The sequence below is a fragment of the Protopterus annectens genome, chromosome 2.part1 (genome assembly GCF_019279795.1).
Source record: "Protopterus annectens isolate FY-2018-M chromosome 2.part1, PAN1.0, whole genome shotgun sequence".
NCBI classification, from domain to species: Eukaryota; Metazoa; Chordata; order Ceratodontiformes; family Protopteridae; genus Protopterus; species Protopterus annectens.
This window is the reverse complement of record NC_056729.1, coordinates 1,992,871,432-1,992,894,801: the sequence shown is the minus strand read 5'-3', so window position 1 is coordinate 1,992,894,801 and position 23,370 is coordinate 1,992,871,432. Positions and strand designations below refer to the sequence as shown.

Genomic DNA, 23,370 nt, shown 5'->3' with positions numbered 1-23,370 from the left:
CATAAAATCTCTCCTAGCCAAATTTAACCCTGCTGTCTGGCTGCAGACCATTTCCCAAACAAATTCTTAAAATGTGCAGCCCAATCCATTGCTTACCCCATATCTATCTTGATCAGTCACTCAAGTCTCTGAACATTATGAGCCTACTCTCTGGAAAATATCCCATATCATCCCACTCCACAAACAAGGTTCCTCCAAAGATCTATCCAACTTCCGCCCCATCGCTATTCTATCCCCCATAACCAAAATCCTAGAAAAATGCATAGATGCACAGCTTCTCAACTATCTGTTCTCAAATAATCTCTTATCCCATTCACAACACAGCTTCATACCCAAACATGGTACTTCCACTGCCCTAATTTCTTTTACAAACACCATTCATCAACTACTAAATAAAGGCCAGGCAGTCTCCTCTATCCTTCCGGACATGTCTAAACCTTCTACACCATTTCCCACCAACTCCTACTCAATGAACTCTCTACCTACAGCATCAACCCACCCTCTCTGTCCTGGTTCCTCAGTTATCTTTCAAATAGGCAGCATGGCACCAAATGGCAAAATACTCTCTCCCCCCTTCTCCCCATTTCTGTTGGCGTGCCTCAGGGTTCTATACTAGGCCGTCTCCTCTTCATCCTATTCACAAATGATCTCAGACAGCAACTAAAGTAGCCACGACCGTCCAATATGCAGTCGATAATACCCTTATCTGCTCTGCCCCAACACCCCAAGAACTTCAAATAAAAATGCAATCATCCTTCTTAAGCATAGAAAAATACCTCTCAGAACATCAACTAATTCTTAACCCAAGCAAAACCAAACTTATAATCTTAACAAAAAAAAAAAAAACCTTGTAATGCCCCTCTCTCAATTTACTCCTCACACAGCACCTGGATCAAACCCGCAACTCCTACCAAACTCCTAGGGGTCACTATTGATGAGAATCTAACTTTTGAAAAACATGTCTCCTTAACAATCAAAAAAGTGCACATCAAGCTTGGCACCTTATATAGTGCCAAACCATACCTGTCCCACAACGCCAGGTTTGCCATAGCCCGTTCTCACCTACTTTCACCCCTCCTTTACGGTTCCCACATACTCACCAACCTTCGCAAATCGGACCTAAATAATCTATAATCCTGCTATCACAAAATTGCAAAATTTGCTTTGAATGCCCTACACAGGACTCACCACTGTATTGTGCTCTCTCAACTAAAATGGCTTGAACTCCCTAACCTTCTGGCTCTGAACCAACGATCAATGGTCCACAAAATAATTCAGCTTCCCACTAACTGCCCTGTCCTCTCCAATCTTATCCAACAAAATCTTAAGTGCAGGAAAGGTCACCAAATCCAATAACTACCATGGTGACTGTCTCTATTCCAATAAAATTACCAGATTATGGAATACTCTCCCTCCTGCAATTACTAAAAACCCACACCATCACATATTCAACAACACACAACTACTAATAAACTACCTAACTAACCACTGGTTTTGCTCCTGCCTTACCACAGGCTAATCCTGGTATTTATCATCACTATTGCTACAAATTCTCCCTGATCCCTCTCCAACTAAATATTCCTTTGTATTAATTCCCTCCTTGCTACCTTGCCAACACTGCTTATAGGAAACTATTTACAAGGTTAATTATCAAATCTCGAGTAAAAAATGCTATCCTATGTATCAAACTTTGCCTAAACTGTCTTATGTTATTGTAAGTATAAACTGTATATTAACTGTCTTAAAATTACTGTACAGTGAACAAATGCTGTGTCTTACAATGTATATATTGTACTGTTGTGGAGATTTCTCCCCTGGCCTCTGCTGAAAACGGGCTCCTGGCCCAGTCGGACTGTCCTGGTTAACAAATGTAATAAATAAATTTATCATGTCCATGATGATTCTTTCCATAGCCTTACATATGAGGCTGGTAAGACTTATGGGGCTGTAGATCACTGGTTGGACCTCCTTTGTGCAGGGGAATGACTGTGGTCATCTTCCATTTCTTGGGCACAAAACCTGACTGGAGGCTCCAGTTGAAAAGTGATTCAAGTGGACCAGAAAGGTCATGTTAAACATCCTGGGATGTTATCGGGGCCCATCAATGCAGTGTTTTTGGCCTTGGAAAGTGCATTGATGACCTGTTCCCTAGTAATGGCTGGATTGCATTATGTAGTATTTCCTTTGGACTATCGGGGGAAAGTGGGGGGAGAAATTTGAGCTGAACCTGTGAGCCAAAATGTTGGCAATGGTCTCCAGTTCAGTGTGGGTGATGCCATTTACATTACAATAAGTTCTGCACAGTGTTGTGTATTTCCTCTGAAGTTACAGACATAGCTGTAGAAAGCTCTATGGTTTTCCTTTGCCTGAGAAGCTATTTTTTTATTCAGATTTAGCCTTTGAAGTATTAATTAACCCTCTTAACTGTCTGTCTGGATTTGTCAAGGGGCTTTTAGTATGTATGGCTTTGTTCCTCCTACGCTTGGCGAGATTTTTTTGTCGTATAACTAATTGATACTGTGATTGCAAAAGGGCGGCTTGTCTTTTGACTTTGTCAACATGGCTGTACAGATATTTGTAAACAGTTCAGTGTATGCTATGGTTTTTACTGGGTTTAGGGGTGTTTGGAATTTAGCCAAGGTGTTACATAGTAGAGAGAGGTTAGCCTTGGAATAATTCCTAAAAATGTTTGGTTTCGCTGGATGTCCTAATTTAATTTTTATTTCAAGTAATACTGCCTTATGGTCAGATCTGATGAGCGAAGATATTACATTGGGTGAGGAACATTGCCCCCCCCCACCCATGTTTGTGAGTACAAGGTCTAGAACCTTTGTACCCTTGGTTGGAAATGGACCAACTTTTCCAGGATGTTGGCATTAACAATTTCTCCCCTGGTTTTCAATCTGGAAAAAAGACAAGGAGATAAATAACTTGACTCAAAAGTAAAGTCTGAAAACACTTAAGCATAAATGAATAATTTACATGATTTGTTTCTCTAAATCCCAAGAAGGAGCCACCTGTCTTCTAAGTAGGTGGATACGAACAGCCCCTTTCAAAAACTGTTTGATGTGGAGCTGGGTAGAAAGGGGGGAGTGACGATATGGGCTACTGCCAGCATAGCCAGCTGGAGTTCTGTAAAAAAGTTTATGTCCTTTGAATATCAAACCGATTTGTACAGATGCTTATGTTACAAATGTATTAGAACTGTATGGCATTTGAAAATCAAAATGTGTTTGTAAAGTTGCTAGTGATAAAAATGTATCCATAGTGGGTCCTGCTGGCCAGAGAAGGAATATACATGTGAGGCTGTATGTATATATGTTAGCAAAGGACACTGGAAGAGAAGGAGTTAAACAGCTAGCTTACTTCCTACTTTAAGAAAAATACTGTTAATTGGACCACCTGCTGGGCAACGAAAGTGCTTATCTCACAGCTTTGAACAGAACTGGAGACGGCATGTCTGGAAGAAGCCTTTGTTCATTAGCTCAGTAAAAAGAGGGGAAGCCCCAGGTACTGCCATAAACATTAGCAAAACTTTGATATGCATCTTATCACATCTATGCTAACATCCGGTCTCAAGCTTCAAAGGGGAACAGTGTGAGAACCTAGAGTCAGGTGACCAGATGAGGTCATACTGCCTGCCATCTTGGACATGTCAGATATTACAAAGAGAAATGTCTCAGTATTGAGTATTCTGTATTGGGCCTGACAACAAGAAGAAACATTCACCACATCATCTGCCTTGCTCTATTAAGGAAGTAGGGCATAGTAATTCTCCTAGATTCAGCCAGGAAAATATAGCGAAGCTAAGTTTAGATATTGTTTTTCTTTATTTGACTGAGTCTGTCCATCAATGTTATTTTCAATATTTGCTGTGATTTGAACTCTGTGGTTTACTGTAAATATATATTTAATATTCCTGTTCTTTTATTATTTATTGTTAAATATATTTAAAATGTTTATTGTAGCTCGTCCTTTTAGAAAGTATTTAACATTTGCGAGTGCTTATATTTATTTGTTGACACTGGGTGGGCCACTCCAGGAGGCCTAGCTGTCTTGGTCAACTACTAACATTTGTATTAGTATTAATATTACACAGTATAATTGGACACCCTTTGTTAAGGGCCATAGAGTAGCTGATTGGTGGGGTGTCTGGTGGCAATGATAACTACCTTATAATATGGGCAGAAGGGGGCACAGCATGTAAATCTGTGCCAGCCTTTCCCGTGTGTGTGTGTGTGTGTGTGTGTGTGTGTGTGTGTGTGTGTGTGTGTGTGTGAAAAATCCAAAAAGAGAGTCTCAGAAAACCCAGTATGCAATCTATACTAGGTTAAAAACAAAGAAGAAGCTTTGCAATGTAGAGGGTGTGAAGTTCACTCCTTAAAATATGTTATCCACCTAGTTCACTAATAAAAACTGAACTGTAAGATAGGTACTACAAAATAATTAAATAGAAAATAGTAGTAGGTAGTCCACAGTTGAGTTAAAAATGGAATATCCTTTACTGAAACACACAAACAAGCAATCCTAGTTGTGCATAATGAAAAGGAGTAAAGACATTCTTTATTTATATATAATCAGGTTATTTGGAGCAAGAGAGTGGTTACAGAGGGTGGTTCTGTTAAGAGCAATAAAAGCAATAAACTCATTCCTTTAACCAAGTCCCCCTTCCCCCTTAACACCAAAATGTAAACTGAGGCAAATTAAGATATACAAGAACAGCTCATTAATGCTAACTTACTAATCCAAGCTTTATTAAAGAAACCAACTCACTAACAAAATGACTAACTAATTAACTAACAAAAAGATCTGCCATTAAACATCCATCAGAATATATATTAATAAACTTGTAAGCTAAAGTGAAGACTTTGGATATCAGATTACCATAAGGGGCAGAGGCTAGAGACAGCCTTATAAAACCACAACAGGAAAATGTCAGGAAGAAAAATCAAGGAAGAAGCATGCAAGCTAGAGAGGGATCTAATCAAATGAAGCCAATATTGGATCTCTTTCATAAACGTCAGTTTAATGTCTCAGTGGGAGAGGAAGCACAGACACAAAGTACAGGGGAAGAGAAGGGCACTTGAATGGAACCTCTTTGAGCTATGGGTCAATGACCCCAAGGCAGGTTAACATTTCAAAAACTTCAGCTTAATGTATCAGTGGGGGATGGCACAGATGCAAAGAATAGATGAAGAGAAGGCACTAGAATGCAACTTTAAGCAGGTAAATGATAAGCATAATCTAAAACTGTAGGAGCAAAACAGAGATATCAGCACTGTAAAGGCACTGAAGCACAAACCCTACAGCAGAAAAACAATATTCTTACTACTGAAATTCTGATACAGTTCAAGGCATCAGACTATGCACAAATTTACCAGTATGGGAAAAATACAGTAGTAAATGACTAAATAAGGCTCAGATCTTGCAGTAGTACATAGTTCTGCCACAACTGTGAATGAAACTGCAACACTAAGGCCCAGTAGAGTTTAGAATACAGCTAGCTTTTATAAGAATTCTACTTGTGGAGATAAAAGTGCAGTATAATGTAGAAACACAATATTCCCACAACTGCAAATTAAACTACAAAACTATGGTCCCAGAACAAAATAAAAAATGCAGACACACAACTTTTTTTGGTTAAAACATAGAAAAATATAAAGACGTATCCCCACACAGGTGCAACTTAAATGTTTAAGCAGAAGTGAAATAAAAGTTTTTTTTCTTTCTTTTTTGATGAAAAGCATGCAACTCACAGTTCAGGGCTTTCTACACCTGTCCCAAGTCTTGCATAAAACAGTGCTCACTGTCTCATTATTTCTACCTGGTCTTTCAACACTAAGAAAAAGCCTCCTCGGATAATTAGCTGCAGGCCAGTTTCAGAAACCAAGCAAATAGTACCTAATGTACTGTAATGTACAAGTATAGACTGGCAAAAGTGGGAAAAAGGGGCTGTGGATGGATGGATGGAAACAGTTACTGCATTAAGCTGGAGATTCACATGGCTTTTGGTGCCCAAACCTGTCTTTTTAGTCAGCTCAGTTTGTGCTGACTAATGTTTTTGCCACATGGGAGGTGCCCTGAAGCTTTTCTAGCTAGCTGGCTGTTGTATCTTATGCAGGATGTAGCCCATATGGCTTAGGATACTGCAGCAGTAAGAGAGACTACAGATAATAGTGAGAAAAATAAAACAAAACGTACATGCTGAGACTATAGAAGGAGTGAAGGAGGAGAAATGTAGTAGACAGATAAATACAGCTTAGCCTGGAGTGAAAAATGAGCACAACTACATGTCAGTGAGAAATGAGGCTGTTTAGTTTTGAGGCTGTTGGTCCGTTTTAGCACGAAAGAGATGGAATTCCACAGCTTGGTGATATGTGAGGAGTACAGTGAATCAGCTATGTTGTTATTGGATTTAACAGGAAGTAATAACAGTTTGTCTGTGGAGTTGAGTGGAGTGTTCGATGTGGGAGTATGGTTGAATGATATTTCTAAGTGTGAGGCATTCTTCAGGATTGTACATAACAGCATATGTGGTGATCAGTTGTGGGACAAGTAATAAGCTAATTCTAACTAATTTAGATATTTCAGGGCAGAGAAATGGTGGGATCTGTATGGAATATTTGCAGCAAATCTGGCTGCTTTATTGTAGCATTTTTCTGGCATATTTAATTGATTAATCTGTAGTTTGATACATACAGGAGCAGCATATAAGAGAACTGGTAATGAACGGTAGAAGCAGAGGCTTTCCTGGCCTGATCTGTCAAGTATAGCTTAATGTGGTACTAGGTGCCTAGCTTTTTTGGGTGTTGTTTACTACCTGTTTGGTGTGTTGACTGAATTTCATAGTATAATCTATGATGACACCTATGAGCTTGGTTTAGGATATTATCGCTATGGTTGAGTGATCTGAGGAAGTAATGGTGAATAGCAATTTTTGTTTTTTAGCGGTAAATAGCATTAATTTATTTTTTGGTGGATTTACTAATAGTTGTGAGACGGAGTGCCAAGACTCAATGGATGAGAGAAAAAAGCAGTTATGTACTCACCATAACATTTCATCTGTGTTGTCCATTTCCATTCTGCCTCAACTGTTGGGTTTGGATCTGATCCTTGCATCCGACTTGGCTGTAACTAAAGCTTGTGGTAACCATAAAACTCTTGAGGTTTTCTCTTACCTGTAATGCACCAACCCCTAACATATCTCAGATTTTATTTGCTGATTTGTACCACAAGTGGTGTCTATTAACATACAATTACGAATAGATACTTAAAAATGTATGTGTCCTATACAGGAAACTACATTAGGAGCTCAGTCATCAAAAGAACAGTGATGTCCTTATAACATCTCATTCATCCAGAATTTTGTAGAAAAAACGGATGGGTGGGGGGTTGAGGAAGAATGAAAATGGACAACACAGATGGAACATTATGGTGAGTACATAACCTCTTTATCTGATGTTGTCAATGTTCATTCTATCCTCAACTGTTGTGACAGAGTCCCTAGCTACCTAAAACCCTGGGTGGACTCTAAGGAAGGATATTCTTGAGCACAGTTGAATCACAAGATGATCTACCCCTCGAGGCCATATCTAATTTGTAATGAATAATAAAGGTATTTGGACATGCTCAAGTTGCTGCTGCACATATGTCATCCATGGAAACCCCAGATAGAAATACTGAAGAAGTTGCCATAGATCTAGTTGAATTGGCTCTTAAAGGTTTAGTTAAGGTAAGACTCAATTTGTTATAGATAAAAGAAATACATTTAGTCAGCCATCTGGCTAAAGTTACTTTTGTAACTCATTTACCCAACTACAAATCTGCATAGGTAACAATTGGCCTGTCTTTCTGATTTCTTTTGTCCTATGTAGACAAAAACACAATTGCCTGTGAACATCCAATAAATGCAATATATATTCACATTTGTTTGCAAATTTAGGAAAGAATACTGGCAAATTAATGGACTGACTGATACTGGATTTTGACACCACCTTGGGAAGGAAAGAAGCATTGGTTCATAATGCATCTTTATCCTTATAAAAAATGAAGTATGGAAGTTTTGAGGACAAGGCTTGAAGTTCTGAAAGTCTTCCAGCTGTGGTAATGGCTACTAAAAAGACAGTTTTCCAAGTAAGAAACTTAAGGTAGCATTTAGCTGTTGGTTCAAAGGGAAACTGTATTAATGCTTCCAGTACCAAGTTCAGATCCCATGGCGGAGTAGGGTCTTTAAATGGTGGTCTCAAAAGAAGTGTGCTTCTGATGAATGCTTTGCAAAGTTTAGCAGAGGCTACTTAAGAACCTTCAAATCCAGTATGAAAATTAGATATTGCTGCTAACTGAACCTTAATGGTAGAGGAGCTTGCCCCTTCTTTAAAATGTATCAGAGCTGAGAAAGGATCACTATGATTTTGTTTTGCCCAGTAAACAAACCTTTTGCATTTGCTTCTATAGAGTTTTCATGTTGAAGGTTTATTGGACAATAAAAGGATATGGCAGGCAGGGGAAAACAGCATAGGTTTTCTGGCTTTTAAAGGAATTGGAGAAATCAAGCAGTAAGCTTGTGGCTTGAGATGCCTGGGTGAATCATGGCTGTTGGGTGAGAAAGGAGGGCCTAGAATCGGATCCAGAATCCAAAGTTGGTAAAGTAGATGAGGCCATAGGAAGGAGAACCAAACCTGTTGAGGCCAGTAAGGTCCAATGAGAATGACTTTGCTCTTTAACCAGGCAGCTTTCTGCAGAAATTTCAGAATTAATGAAATTGGCGGGTAGACATAAAGCAAAGCAGGATGCCAATCGTCAAGTAGAGCACCCCTCGGTGATTCCCCCTATGGGGGATTATGGCAAAGTAGCTGCTGCATTTGTTGTTTAGGGGAGAAGCAAAAAGATCATAGCAAGGTGGGCCCTACTAATGAAAGATCATTTCTGTCATGTTCTTGTTGAGAGACCATTCATCAGGTTGAAGAACGCACCTGTTCAATTTGTCTGGTATCACACTGGACTTCCCCGGAATATGCATTGCTAAGAGAAAGTGGTTGGATGAGATCACCCATTGCCACACTCTCAGTCCTTCTCAACACAAGGGGTATGATTTGGTCGCTCCTTGTTTGTTGATGTACCAAATACTAACATATTGTCTGTTTGAATAACAATTATACCTGGAGGGCCTGCAACACCAGTAGCACTGTTCTCATATCTAGGCCATTTATATGGGATTTGGCCTCTTTGAGGGACCAAGTGAATTGGACTGTTTTCCCCAGAGAGCGCCTCCCAGGCCCAACTGGGAAACATCCATGGTCACTATGGCCTTGGGCTGAGGGAGAATGAATGGATGGCCTTGTAGAACCTGACCTGATTGAATCCACCATCTCAGACCTCTCTTGCATGCCTGAGTGATTCTTATTTCTTTTGATATACATTGGTGGAGAATTTACCACTGTGTTGCTAACATCCATTGGAGAATTCTCATATGTAATTTGGCTAGCGGTACTAAGGTTATTGCCTCTGACACTGATCCTAGAGCTTGAAGGACTAAGTGAACTAAAATCTTGGTACTGCAAATTATTTTTTTGACTTGTAATCTGATAGTCTGTACTCTTGAGAGAGGAAGAGAAGCTATCACTGACTTTGTGTTAAAAACTGCTCCTATGAATTCCAGATTTTGAGTTGGTTGTAGGTAAGATTTGTCATAATTTATGGTTATCCCCAGATATGAGCAAATCTGGAGTACTTGATTTCTTGCTCTTATTAGCAGATACCTGGTTGGGGCAGTAATGAGCCAGTCTGAAGGTCTATTGAGCACATCCAGTCATCCATGCCCAGAAAAAAGAGAATGGGCTGAACCATGACAATCAAAAATGTTGTGTGCCAAACTGAGTTGTTCAAGTTGCTGAGAATCAAAATTGGTCTGCAGTCCCCTGTTTTCTTTAGTACTAAAAGAAATCTTGAGTAAGTTCTGGATTTTATCTGGTCTGATGGGACCTCTTGGATGTCTCTTTTTTTCTAGCAGTTTTTGTATTTGTACTGCTGCTTCTTTCCTCTGACTGGGGGGACATTGGGAATTTTTAGTAGAGTTATTTATTTATTTATTCATTTATTTATTTATTTGACATTTGTTTACTGGGATTGTCTGACTGGGTCAGCAGAGCCCATTTTCAGAGGAGGCTCGGGGAGAAAATCTCTAAGTACAAACATAAGAAGGGAAAAAGGGTATTATATAAACTCTGGAAATAATCTGCTGACCAAAGTATCTTTTGATATGTCTATCCAGGCTCTCTGATGCAGGGATAATCAACCCCCGACTGCCTCCAGAGAGGGACAATTGGGCCTCCTTTCAAGAGCGCTGGTAGGGTCTGTCAGAGAAAGAATCTCTAGACCCGCGGAGGTGGCATCATCTTCGTCCATTAGAGTTCCCCTCTCTGCTCCTAGGGAACTGTCTCCACATTTCCTGGAAAGGACCCCAGGACTTCTTGAACCACATCTTCTGACCACCTCATTGATACCTCAAAAAGGATCTTTGAGGGGTCGAAAAATGTATTCCCACTGCAGAGAAGATCTTTCCATCCTTTTCAAACCTGGATAAAGTGTCCTTCACTTTGGGTCCAAACAAAGAAGTGCCGTCAAAGGGAGCACTGACAAACAAGGACGTGAAGGGCTCTGCAAAATCACATAAGTGCATCAGGCATGCCTCCTAAAGGATATGCCTAAACCCGGTGCCCTTAAGGCACCTTCAGCTGCATGTAAAAATAAGCCTTGTGGATGAATTCAAGATAGATTGGAGGGTAGCCAACTGCGAAGCCACAGATGATTGCACCTCAGCAGAAATGGTTCCTGAAAGGGAATTTGAGAGTTCTTTGATCAAATCCCTTTGCAACCTAGTAAAACGTGCAAAACAGTTTAGCGACCTAAGAACAAATGTCCAGAAATAGCACCATGGATAACGCAGTAAACACTTTTAATGAAAGCAATAAAATCAACAGATGTAAGCGGTTTTGCATTCTCTCAATGAACGCTTCTTCAGACATTAAAAAATATCTGTTTTTTAATGTCTGAAGAAGCATTCATTGAGAGAATGCGAAAGTGCTTACATCTGTTGATTTTATTGCTTTCATTAAAAGTGTTTGCTGCCTCATCCGTGGTGCTATCTCTGGATTTTTTTTACATATTTTGGATTGTGTTTATTCAGAGGTGCTTTGTCCTCCAGCTGCCACTTTTCTATATAAGAACAAATGTCGCTGAAGTGTATACACACTTCCCAAACCTGTCCATCACCCTAGACTCCCTGTTAGGGTGATAAACAGAGAAAATCTGTTAGGCAAGTTCCTTTTTTGTGGCTGCCGCCACAACCATGGCATCCACAGGCACCCCTTTAGCCCAAAATTCCTTCCCCACAGGTGGACCTAGAATCCTATCTGGCCTTTTGAGTATTGGTTCAATTGCATCAGGCTCCTTCTAATCCTGCATAGAGACCAAATCAATGAGCTCGTCAGTGGGTGGAGTAACCTGGGAGGTAGATGTGCCAGCTCCAAACGTCTCCAGAAATAGTGACTGCTCAGCTGAAGGGTTGCTGGGGATCCAACCACCACTCTGTTTCAAAATCTTAAGGATGTTTCCAAATGAGATGTCTGTTTGTTCTGTTTTCCCGTCAAGCAGTGTTTTACATAACTGATTTGTTTGCTGTTTAAAACATTCTTTAATGTCTCACTTCTGCTGTTTAAAACATTTTTTACTGTCTCACTGCTGTTTCTCTGCTGTTTAAATCAGTTTTAGTGTTCCCTGCCTAAATTAATGTAGCTAGCAGCTGTAGCATAGTCCAGATACAGGTTTGCTGCATATGGGTCTGTTTGTAGTGGCTGTTGTATTCTGAGCACATTTTCCAAGTCATCTTTGACTAGTAGGGGCCCTTCTATACCCTTGTGAGAGAAGTGTGCTGACTGTAACCTGTCTAGTGAAGGGTGATTGGTCTAGGACTTGGAGTAAGCACCCTCATTGTTTTTTTTTTTTTTTTAACTTTATAAAAGTTTTTTTTTTTAAGTTTTTAGCTTCTGGTATTAAAGCCCTGAGTATGAGTGGGTTTCTGCTTGTCTGTGCTTCATGCAGTACCGCACACTGCCTCGCAATTGTGTGCCACAGCTGGACAGATAATTTCAACAATTTTTCCCACAAATACAGCTGTAGTACATTAGTGTAGTCCTCATCTTTAGTATAGTTCCAGTCTAAGAAGTATTGCTAGTGATCTGTGACCTATTAAATCACCAGCCAAAAACCAGCAGAAACACCCATCTACAGAGCACCTCCTACATCAGTGCTGAAAGCACCCCCATTGTGATAACAGTTCTTCAAATCTAGCATTATGTACAGTTGGACTACCCTTGTTTCTCCTGCTAGCCTTGCTGACTTGGGTCTCCTGAGGGAGTGTAGCAACTGCCTCATGTACCCTGACAACCCTGTAGTAACAATTTATTCTAGTACAGAGTGCGAGAGTTGTATCTACACCAAGAATCTTAAATCCCTGCTCTCTAGCACTCAAAACAGTAACACTGAAGAGGTTGTCAGCTCACCCACCACTACTCATACACATAGTACCACTACTCATACACATAGTATGCATTCAACACATAAATCAACATACATGAAGGTTCTCTCAAAAACTTACTGAAACACCAGTGACCTCCAAATCACATGACTGCTACAACTAAAACAGTTCCCACAGCACCTAAGACACATAGCAACATCAGTGTCTCACCTACCCTAAGGTGTAACACTCATAAACCAAATTTTCTTGACATTAGAGACTCCATATTGTGACACATGGATGCCCCACTCACCTGGTTAGATAAAGAGAAAGTCAAGGCCAGCTACTTGTCTGGTGCCGGGATTCATCAGATTATGCATGCACTCACGTCTCTCAGCAACAACTACAATTATAACTTTGTCATAGCTCATGTTGGAGTGAATGACCTGAGAAGTCCCTCACTGGTCTACATGAAGAGAGAGAAGATAGAGCTCTCTGAGTATGTGTCCCAGGCAGGTATGTTCCTAGTCTTCAGCAGCATATTACCCTCACAGAGAATGACAAACAAAAAATGATCGATTTTAATAATTGGCTTAGTTTATGGTGTCATTTAAATGGGATCCAGTTTCTGTCAGCCTGGGATGTTATGGTTGACAAACCTCGCTGCTTTGTCAGAGACAGTCTACACCTGGCAATACTAAGCTTTTGGCTGCTGGCAAGGGTCTTCCCTCCCCCATAGTGCCTTTTTTGGCAAGGTCTCAAAAACAAAATTACCAATATGAAAACTGCCAATCATAACAAAATAAGGGTTATGCTGCTAACCGCTAGGAGCTTAAACCAAAAACTGCACATCCTGGAAGCATTCCTATCACTGGATGATGTAGACGCCTGTGCAGTTACAGAAACCTGGTTGAAAACCTCACAAAGTACCCCGGCCTTGCAAGGCAACACTGCCTTCCCCACCTTCAGACCTCAAAATGAACATGTGAGAACCAAAGGAGGCAGTGTTTCTATTTATTAAAGATAAATTCACCTCCCAACTAGTTCGATAGGACAACTCCACGGAGTTACTCCAAGTTCCGATTACTGTGGGTAAGACCCACATTCAAGTAATATCTAGTTATAGATACCCCTCCATGGATCATGATTCACATGAGGCCTACTTGACCAAACTGGAGTTAATCCAAATACTGCCACTTTAGTCATGGGTGACTTCAGTTATCCCACCATTAGCTGGGAAACCTACTCTTGCCCTAACTCATCAGTGTAAAAGTTCCTTGACTTTGTTAATTGAAAAGCCCTGGAACAAATTGTTAAAATCCCAAAAACAGGAGCAAACATACTAGATTTGGTCCTCACTAACATGGCAAACAGATGTACCACCACAACTGTCAGAGACTCTCATTAGTTAAATCAGACTATAAGGTTGTCCTCTTTGCAGTGGCACTAACTCCAGATCTCACAAAGGGTGAAGTCAGACTAAAAAAGTTCACCAAGGACAACTATACACTCCTAGGGGAAGGTATAAATGCATTCCAGGCCCCAGCCCCCAGCTGGAAGTGGTAACTACACCAAAGCTTACACTAAAGTCCTGTACAATCACTGTGTAAGTGTATAGATTTATCTGTTCTAGAGAGAATCAAAGACAGTGCCCAAAGTAAAAACAAGCTGCCCCAGTGGACATCCAGCATCAAAAAACTTTACAACAAATGCAAAATGTTGCTGTCTAGGAAAACTAAGATGAGGCCCCAACAATGGAAAAGCACCCTCCTCAGCCTCAACAGGCAAACAGAACAATATGTCAAATCCTCTAAGGGTAACTGAGAAAAAGTTAGCAATCACAGCCAAGGATAACCATAAGGCCTTTTACAGCTATGTATGCAGCCTAAACAGGACCCAACCATGTGCAGAACTAGGGACTAATGATTTCACACACACTGATCCCACAGAAATAGCAAACCTGCTGGTGGACAGATTTGGCAAACATTTCTCTCCCCTCCAAACTTATCACAAACCTTGCCTCTAACTTCCTTCCACCCTACATATCCAAAGAGCAGGTCATTAAAGCTTTGTCTAAGGCAAAAAACACAGCCTCTATGGGACCAGATGGCTTCCCAGGCTGTCTTCTACACAACTAAAACATGAAGTAGCATCGCCATTAAGTACCCTATTCAATCACAGCCTAACCACAGGCTACATGTGGAATGGAGAACAACACAGTTATTCCCCTCCACAAAGGTGGCTTAGCAACAGAGCCATGGAATTATAGACCCATAAGTCTAACCAGTCTCATCTGTAAGGCCATGGAATGCATCATCATGGCCCTCATAAACAAAGACATAGCAACCTCCAAACCCTGAACCCGACCTAATTTGGCTTCATCAAGGGCACATCCTGCCTGTTAAACCTGGTGGATTTATTCGAAAATGTGACCAGGGCCACTGATGAGGGCAAATCTGTGCAAACAGCATACCTTGACTTGGCCAAGGCCGTCAACAGAATCCCACACTCAGGCATTACCAATAAACTTGGCAAACTGAATGTAAACCCCTTCGTTGTAAGATGGGCTGTCAACTGGCTCACTAACCAGTCACAAACTATCAAAGTGGGTGACTCCACATCAACCAGTAGACCCGTCACCAGTGGGATGCCACAGGGGTAAGTGCTGGGCCTCCTACTGTTTGGTATATACTTCTCAGATGTTCAGGTCAAAACTAAGGGGCTGTGGCTGACCAAGTTTGCAGACAACTGCAAACTGGGTTTAATTATCGAATCACCAAATGATATCAGTATACTTCAGGAGGGTCTTACACAGACCAATGACTGGTGTCTTAGTCACGGTCTCAAATTAAATGTAAAGAAATGTATCATCATTCCCTTTGGTAAAAATAATGTCACTCCACGCTATTAAATTAACAATACTCTATGTATCTACGAAGTGGTAAGAGTTCTGGGATCACAAGTAGACTGCAACCTTAACTTTGACCACCTACTACCTACCTACTGTAGTAAGAAAGGCCTTCTACGTAGCACACTTGATTAGCAAAGGCATTGCCTCTAGAACACAGGAGATTATAACACCTCTACACTCATCACTAATCAGGCCCATAATTGAGTATAACGCCCCTTTTGGCATGCACCATACAAAGGACCTGCAGCAATTGGAGAGACCTCAGAGGTTTCTAACAAAGAAGATCAAGGGACTCCAGCACATGCCTTACACAGACTGACTAAAGTCCCCTGTCACTATGCTCAGTATCATATAGACTTCTTAGGGGAGACTTATGCCTGGCTTACAGAGTAATCTCCGACCCAAACCTAATGAATTTTCTGCACATCTGTAAATGAAACAGGTCTACAGCTACCCATTCCAGGGACCTAAATATGGCCTGCGATTTGAATAAGACATGCTGGAGGGACAGATTTGTCTCCCAGCAACTGATGCATCTTTGGAATAGGCTGCCAATTCATGTGAAGCAGAGCACCTCTATGACACTGCTCAAAAGGAACCTGGAGGAGTGGATGGGGCACTGTAAAGTCAAACCGAGAATAGCACCCACAACCATCCTGGACATGGGCAGTTATTACTAAATACAGTCCTGGGTATTGACTAGTGTATCTATGATATTACATTGGGATAAAATGGCTACGCTTGAAATGACCTCTGGATTAATAGCCTAGTAAACTCCTATGATCTTGTGGAGGTGATTGTGGAGACCCTTAACTTCATCAAATTCCTTATCCTCAGCAACTGACTCTTATGTTGAGTCCAAGTGCCTGTTCTTACAGTTTTTCTTCCTAGGGACCTCCTCAGTGGGGTGTTCCGGATAGGTGTCAGAAGAAACTGTAAAACTTGTCTGGGTAGTCTGGAGGTCTCATGCTAGCCGTCCTTGTGGCATCAAATGATGAGGCACCAAGCACACAGACATCTGGGAACTGGATTTGAAATCTTAGTAGGTTTGAGCCTTCAGTCCTATCGAAACAGAGAAAACCCTCTTCACAACCTCAAAGGCAGATTGCCCTGGAGAGAGAGAGAAGATCTCAAAGTCGAGAAAGCAGGCTTCTGGACCGTTGTTTCCTTCCACCCCCAAAGTAATCTTCCCAAATAGGAATTCAGAGCCAAGCTATTCAGTGCTGAAGCACCAAGGTGCAGAGATGGCTCCAAAACCTTCAGTCGACGCCAGCACCTCAGATCTGACAGGGAGGCTTCGGCTTTGAGAGTCCTCTGCATCTGAAGATGTCAGAGCAGGGGCACTCAGTCAGCTTCGGATCCAATGCAATGTCATCCTAGGATCCAAGCTTGATGGACTCAGAAGACCCAGATTCAAGGACTCTGAAGCTACCAAAGGAATCAGAGAAGGAATCTGATGTGGTGGAGTGGTCGATAGATCAGTTTTCTGACACAAAATGGTAAGAGCCGATAACACACCCATCTGGATCTGCGCCGAGATAAACTTCCTAATCACCTGCTTTACTCTGTCGCATATTGCCTACTCAGAGGCGATCTCTGCCTAACATGCAAAGCTATGTCAAAGCCAGAGCTGTTGGACATGCTCCATGTAAAGAAATCCCTATCCCTCCGAGCTACATGCTCTAGGGACCTAAACCTTGTCACCACAATAAACAGAACATGCTGGAGGGATAGATTCCTGTCTCAGAGACTTCCCATACTCTGGAACAAGCTACCTATCTATATCAAATAAAGCTCCTCATTAGCACTCTTCAAGAAAAATCTTGATGACTGGATGGGAGATAGGACATTCACCCTGGGGATCACTTCTGTTGCTCTGCTTGATAGGGGCACAGGAAAATAATTTTTTTGGGTGGCAAAAGCCATGGTACCATTTGGCTAGGCTTATATAGGCCCTAGGGCCAATAGCCTAGTACCTACCTATGAACCTATGAACCTGATCCATGTCTTGTTCGCTCAAACTCCTGGATGAATGAGTCGATGCCAGGGAAGGTGACTTTATATGGTATCTTTCCAGAAATGGGGAAGGCAGCCTAGAAGGTACAGGATCGCCCTTTGGGGAATATCGGGGCCTAGGTAAGACTACTGAATCCTGAGTAGTCTGATCCAACAGTTTCTTAGTTGGATCAGAGGATGTAGAATCTGATTATCTCTTTTTCTTTAGATCTGAGGGGGAAGAGGATTGAGACCTCCTTGAATCTTATTAGTCCTCTTCCTGGAAAGCTCAGAAGATGGAGCTGAAGAAGTAGGAGTAGGAAATTTCGACCCCTTGGACTTCAGTTTAGGGGATTGAGCCTTTGTGATAGCTTCTTTGAAGGAAGAAGGCATCCCATCCATGTGAAGCTGAGATCATCTGTTACCCAGTTTAAGTGCAACCTAGACCAGTGGATAGGAAATAATAAATTTATACCGAGCCTGGCATCCATGTCCCTTATGGACTGAGGTAGTTTATAAATGCCTGGCTGTCAGTGTCCTGCATGGATACAGGACATCATTATTCTTTCAGAAAAAACTTGGCTAGGCTTAGAAAGGCCCAGACCTAGTAACAATCTATAAATCTATGAATCTTCTAGCAGCATTGTTATTTCTGTTGCTGTTACTTCCATCTGACTGGCTGGAAAGTTAGGAATTTTCTTTTTTTTTTTTTTCTGAGAAGACGAAACAATGGGGATAACACAGCCTCTGGTAATTATCCTGTGCATCCAGAATTCTTGGGTGATGGCCTCCCAGGCTTGAGGGTACATGGATAAGTGCCCCCTGACTTCCTCCAGCATTCAGCAGTTGGTCAACCGTTCAGGAACACTGATAGGGTTTCTCAGTGAAAGAACTTCAAGCTCCCTGATTTTGCAGTGCACATCTGCTTCTGTGGTGACATCCATTAAAGTTACTCCACCCTCTAGCTAGGCAGGATATGTCCATAGAAGTGTTCTGGCCAAATTCCTGGGACTTTCAAAAGAAAGAAGTTATGTACTCATCATAACATTCCATGTTTGTAGTCCATCTTGCCCTTCATTCTTTCACATGGGTTCAGAGTCGAGGATCGGCTCCAACTCAGCCTATTTACAAGCTCAAAGTCTTCTAGTTGGCTCATGGCTAGGTAGGTATCCCATGGTGCATCATTACAATCCCCAGATCTTGTTTGCTGCTAACTTAGAGAAAAAATAACAAACCATACAGAAAGAACCCAATAATAAAAGGTCTCCAGTGAATAATAATAATAACAATATTTTTCTGTCTCCAGATACTTCCAGGATGGGGGTAGGAGGGTGGGTTCGTAAGAATGAAGGGCAAGATGGACTACAAACATGGATTGTTATGTTGAGTACATAACTTCTTTATGTCCTGTAGTCCTATCTCGCCTTCACTCTTACACATGGGACAGCGTCCCTAGCACCTTACTCTTGGGTGGCTCAAGGAAAAATACTCCTGAGTACCGTGGAACCAAAGGATGCCCTACCCCTAGAGGTTAAATCCAATTTGTAATGAGTAATAAATGTGTGAGGGGTAGCCCAAGTTGCTGCTGCACAGATATTATCAAGTGGGACCCTAGCTTGAAAGGCTGCAGAGGTAGACTGAGATCCCATAGAATGAGCCTTAATTTTGAAAGGTAAAGGCTTACCATCAGAAGCGTAAATGTAAGCTATACAGATACAGATCCAAATTGAGAGGGTCACTTTGGAAACTGGAAGACCTAATCTGGAGTCGGAGAAGGAAATAAATAATTGGTCTGACCTCCTGAATTCTTTAGTCCGGTGCAAATAAAAATGTAATTGTCTATGAACATCCAATTGATGAAACCTGTATTCTGCTGCATTGGAATGATTAGGGAAGAACACCGGGAATTCTATGGATTGGTTCAAAGTTGTATGGGAACAGACCTTGGGGACAAAGGATGAATTAGTATGAAGAGATATTCCGTCTTTGTGAAATATCAGATAAGGGGTTTGACAGACAGCGCTTGTAACTCTGACACTCGTCTAGCAGATGTGATTGCCACCAGAAACAGTTTCCCAAGACAGAAATTTCAAAGGCAATGAACGAGAAGGCTCAAAGGATGGAGACGTTAATTTGGAAAGCACAAAATTTCAAGTCCCATGAAGCAACCAGTTCCTGAAATGGGGGTCTTAACAAAGTGGCACCTTTGAGGAAGGTTTTGCACAACCTATGTGACATCAGATTAGAAACTTGAAGGCCTAGATGAAAATTAGAAATCGCTGCCAATTAAACCCTGATTGTGGCAGCCGCAGATCCCTGGTGGAAAAGTTCAGACAAAAATTCCAAAACCACCGGAATGGAAGCAGTATAAGGGTCAACATTCTTTTTCTCAGCCCAGATAGAGAACCTCCTCCATTTACTGGAATATAATTTCCTAGTGGAGGGTTTATGAGAGAACGTAAGGATATGAGTCACGAAGGGTGAGAAGTCGTGAAGCCTGACTAAGGATGGAACTGGAGCAGCCAAGTTGTCAAATTGAGGGTGTGTAAGGTGGGGTGAAATGAAACTGACATGTGCGTCAAGAGATCCGGCACTGGGTCCAGAATCCATAGATCATCTAGGAGATGAGGCCCGAGAAAGGGGAACCAAACCTGTCGAGTAAGGAGCAATGAGGATCAGTTTGCTTCCCAGCTGTTTCACTTTCTGAATCACCTTGGATATGAGAGGAAAGGGAGGGAAAGCATAAAGGAGACCCAGAGGCCAATCGTGAACAAGTGCGTCTCTCGGTGACTCCCCCAGAGGGGGGGATGAGGGAGAAATAGCTGCTGCATTTGGCATTGATTGGGCTGGCAAAGAGATCGCAGCAAGGCTGTCCCCATCCGCGGAAAATCTGCTCCGCTATTTCCTGTTTCAGAGACCACTCGTGAGGCATCAAAATTGCCTGGCTGAGTTTGTCGGCTATCACGTTGGTTGTCCCTGGGATGTGTGTCGCCACCAGAAAGTGCTGGGAAGATATCGCCCATTTCCAAACATGAATGGCCTCATGACAGAGAGGGTATGATCTGGTTCCACCTTGTTTGCTGATATACCATACTACCGACACGTCTGATTGTATTGCAATCGTCCCAAGAGGAAGAAGGTCGTGAAGTGCTTGCGACGCCAGGAGCACCGCCTTCATCTCTAGAACATTGATATGCAGGTGAGCCTCATGATCTTCCCATGTGCCTTGGACTGTCCTGCCTAGATAATGCCCCCCCTCCACCCTATCTGTGAGGCATCCATGGTCACAGTGGCAATGGGTTGGCGGGGGACAAATGGAGTGCCCGTGGTTAACTGGTTGGGTGAGTCCACCAAATGAGGTCCTTCTTGCAACAGTCTGTCAGCAGTAAGTGATGAGTTAAGGGTAGTAGTTGAAAGGACCACTGGGACGACAGGAGCCACTGAAGAATCCGCATGTGTAGTCTGGCTAGTAGTATGGTAGAAGCCATGGTATCTAGAAGCTTCAGAACAGTCTTGGCCTTGACTTTTCGAGGGGGAGAAGACGGTGAATTTGAAGAACCAGATTCTCTGCCATTTCTACTGGAAGACAAGCCAACATGGCTACTGTGTTTATTTCTGCGCCTATAAAAATCACAAATTGAGAGGGCAATAAGGCAGATTTTTCTCAATTGATAGTAATCCCCAACTGGGCACAAAGTTGAATAGTAGCGTCCCTGGTCTGAAGAAGTAGATGCCTGGTGGGGGCGGTTAGGAGCCAGTCATCCAGATATGGAAACACCTGGAATCCTCGACGTCTCAGGTGAGCTGTCATTACTGCCATACACTTGGTGAACACCCTGGGGGATGTGGTGAGACCAAAGGGCAGAGCACGAAACTGATAGTGACTGGCTCACAGCCAGAAGTGTGGATGACTCCTCGACGCCCTGTCCATTATTATGTGGTAGTAAGCATCTTGGAGGTCTATTGAGCACATCCAAGTGTCTTTCCCTAGTAACAGGAGTATAGACTGCAGTGTCACCATCCGGGACTTGTCCTTCTTTATGGATTCGTTTAATTTGCTGAGGTCCAAGATGGCCCTCCAGTCCCCTGTACATTTTGGCACTAAAAAGAATCTGGAGTAAGTTCCGAATCCTATTTGGTCTGCGAGGACGGTTTGGATGACTCTTTTTGCCAGCAACTTGTTGACCTCCACAGTTGGCTCATCCCTGTGATTTGGTGGAACATACGGGATCCTCTTGGGAACATGAGGTGGCAGAGAAAAGGATATGGAATAATCTCTGGTGATAATTCTTTGTACCCATCTGTCTTGAGTGATACTTAGCCAGGCTTCCCAATGCAAAGAAATGCAACCCCCGACCAGCTCCAGAGAAGCACAGTCAGGCCCCATATCAGGAGCGCTGGTAGGGCCACCCCCAAAACGAATCACTGCCTCTCTGGTTTTGCAGTCCACCCCTGCCTCTAGGGTGACATCTACCATTTCCTCCTCCTCCTCTGCCACTGAAGGAGGAGTCACCCTGTGCATCCTGGAAAAACCTCTGGGACTTCTTGAACCACATTTTACCACATCTCTGACCCTTAGTGTATGGGGACAGTAAAACGTACTCCCATGGCAGAGAGTGTTTTCCCTTCCTGCTTGCACTGGGTGAGTGTGTCCTTTACCTTAGGTCCAAACAATGAAGAACCGTCGAAGGGGGCATTGGTAAAGGTAGACTTGAACGGTTCTGCAAAATTAGACAAGTGCATCCAACAATGACACCTTAGCGAAATTCCTGAACCCGCTGCTCTGCTCGCTCCATCGGCTGCATATGAGATGAGCCTCATGGATGAGTTGACAATAGAGTTCAAGTTGGACAACTGAGCAGACACCTTCTCAGGGACTCCCTCAGTGGATGTACCTTGTAGAGTATCTCCTAGCTCCTTAAGGAAATCTTTCTGAAGCCTCATGAAGTGTGTAAGGTAGTTCAGCGATCTAACAGTAAATGCAGCTGATGAAAAGATACGCTTCCTACATCTGTCCATCGTTTGAGATTCTTTATTCAGCGGATGGACAGAAGAAGAAGTCTCTGCTAGCTCCTTCTTAGTGGCCACTGCCACCACCACCATGGCATCTATGGGAATAACCTTTGACAAAAATTCCTTCTCCTTGGGTTCTGATGGAAATTTATTTGGTCTCCTGGGGACTGGCTCCACTGCATCAGGAGTATCCCACACCTTCCAACTAACGAGCTAACGAGCTCTAACAGTTCGTCAAAAGGTGGAGACACCCAAGAGGCTGAAGGTTGAGACCCGAAAGCCTTCAGGTACACTGACTCCTCATCAGAAGGGGTGACAGTGGGCCAGCCGTACCTCTGCTTAAGGATCTCCAGGATGTCTACAAAGGAGACATCATCAGAAGATGACTTGTGGGACCCTTCTGACTCCTCGAGGTCGGTGTCCGAGGTAAGAGATTCGTCCTGGGAGTCTACATACTTCGTCTTGCATGATCTCTTCCATGGGGGCTCCTCAGAAGGATATTCTGGGGAGGTCTCGGAAGAATGGGGGCCACAAGCTGGTGGCTCCTGAGGCTGCAGGTCTCTGCTGTCTAGAGAGGGAGTAGGAGCTGAGACAGAAGTAGGTGCCCTAGGGGGGGAGAGTGTCGGTACCCCTGGTAGGAGCTGATGATCGGGACAGCACGCTCATCATCTCGAATGTCAACCTCCCTGGCTCCGAAGACCTTCCCGGCTCTGAGGAGACCGAGGATGTCATCGGCTCCAGAGCCATCAGCTCCGAGACAGATGTAGGATCCGAGCTCACCCTAGCCGACGTGCCGAGAGGAAGGCTCAGAACTGAAGAGGTTCAGTTCCAGGTGTCCCAGTCAGGGCCGACTGGGGAGCTTCGGCTCCTAGACACCACGGAAGGCACTGAGTGTGTCAGAGTGGAACTCGGCTCCAAAACAACCTCAGGGGGAGCT

General features: G+C 42.7%; 1 protein-coding gene across 1 annotated transcript in view; it reads right to left on the bottom strand.

Moving 5' to 3' along the window:
* COL21A1 (collagen type XXI alpha 1 chain) overlaps positions 1 to 23,370 on the bottom strand; it is a 4,597,064-nt gene that overhangs the window by 2,948,170 nt on the left and 1,625,524 nt on the right. The gene's annotated exons all lie outside the window — the stretch shown is intronic.